The sequence below is a fragment of the Buceros rhinoceros genome, unplaced genomic scaffold (genome assembly GCF_000710305.1).
Source record: "Buceros rhinoceros silvestris isolate BGI_N320 unplaced genomic scaffold, ASM71030v1 scaffold36292, whole genome shotgun sequence".
Classification (NCBI taxonomy): Eukaryota; Metazoa; Chordata; class Aves; order Bucerotiformes; family Bucerotidae; genus Buceros; species Buceros rhinoceros.
The window spans coordinates 34445-36234 of NW_010400099.1; positions in this window are offsets into that span (position 1 = coordinate 34445).

Genomic DNA, 1790 nt, shown 5'->3' on the forward strand with positions numbered 1-1790 from the left:
GAGCTTTCCCCTGGTGGGATTTCCTGCTCTTGTGGTTTTTTAATTCCCCCTCCTTTGAAAGGAGGTGATGCTCCCGAGTGTGGGGGAAGTCTGGGAAGGAGGAAGGCAGGAGGCTCGGCTGGCGGTTGGAGTGCTCTCTGCTCCGCTTTGCTGTGTGAGCCTGGGCACGTTCTTCACCACGGTCCCTTCTGCTCCTCCGTGGAATTACTGTAATTCATCCCGGCCTCAGACTTAATTTCATGAATATTTATAGAGCAAATTTGATCCTTGGCTAGGAATTTCCATTAAAAAGTGAGACAGGTCATAAGCTGGTATCAATCAGTGCATTTAAATTAAACGAGGAGGGCTGAGGGGCTGAATTTGTGTCCACTAACTTCTGAAGCTCAACGTCCCCTCTCCTCTGGGGACTGCCTGCAGGGAGGCTCCACGTTGGTCTGCAATAATTCCTGTTGCTTTGCAGTTTTACCTCAGCCTGGTGCTTGTATTGGACATCCAAGGGGACACAGAGGTGTCATGGAGAGACACCCCATCCCACCCACCCCCATTCCCCCAGGGCTGCTGGGACTGAAATGCTTGTTTTGCTTTAGCCTGGCCTCAGCATGGGGGATGTAACACGCTTGACCTTGGGTTTGCTCACATCCCCGTGCAGCACCCAGCCAGCAGCGCCTTTGCTGATGCTTCTCCCAGCACATGGGCCTCGCCCAGCTCCATGCGGGGACAGCTGACGATGGGGCTGTATCCCCCCCATCCCTTCCCAGCAATATTCAGGGGATCACACCCTGCAAAAGCTATCCCTGGTATTTTCACCGTCCCAAACATCAAAATCCAGCCCAGAATGTTTGCAGGCTCCCTCCTCCACCCGCTGCCTTCCCCCTGCCCATGCTCTGGGGGCGGGCAGCATCCCCTGGGCAGGACGCAGCGTCTCTCCCCTGCCCGCTCTCAGCCCGGTGTGGATTCTTGTCACTCAGCAAACAGATTTTTCAGATTTTCTTGGCCGCTCGCTGTTTTCCGCTCCTGAGCTGTAACAAGGGCTCCAAAATGTTCTTTCCATTGGGAACCAGCAGTGGAATAAACTGATCCTAATAAATGCCTGACAAATTATTTTTCCAGCAAGCAGATGACCGGCTGGATTTATACAGCTCTAACCTGCAGTTACCTCTCCTGGAACCGGGATAATTTTTTAATTTCCCTTGAAAACCACCACTGATGTTTCTGCCACTGGGCAGTGGGTGAGGAGCAGCATCCGGCTTGCCTGGTGTGTTCAGGGCTGCTCCGTCCCAGTGACATTTGTGCTTCTTTGCATAGCAAAGAGCTGCTATTTAGGAAGCAAAGGCCACAGTTTGCCGCTCGCTTGGAAACAGCCACAGCAATGCAGTTGTTAAATTTGTCTGCTGCTTTTGACTGCTCCCTTGGGTGCCGTCCGGCTCGCCGGAGCTTAAAGCAGCATCACAGGGAGCAGAAGTGACTTGCTGCTGGTCCTACAGCTCCTCCTGATCCCCAGCAGCTGGAAACCCCTGGGGGAGAAGCGAACAGTAACTTAAATTTCTTTGCCCCTTTTCTCGTCCATTGTTGTCATCACCAGCCTTTTGATAGTCTCTGCTTTTCTGTCCAATGCTCTTTTGAGCTCCTTTGCCACTGCCCCTGTATTCTGGGCCACTTCCAGAGTTGATTTGCCTCCTGTGATGTTCTATTTGCAACTAGTCTTGTCCCATTTGGTAAAGCACAAAATGCAAAAAAAGCGTTTATTGCCAAGCCCAGAACTTTAACTGGGCTCTTTCTCCCTTGAAAAT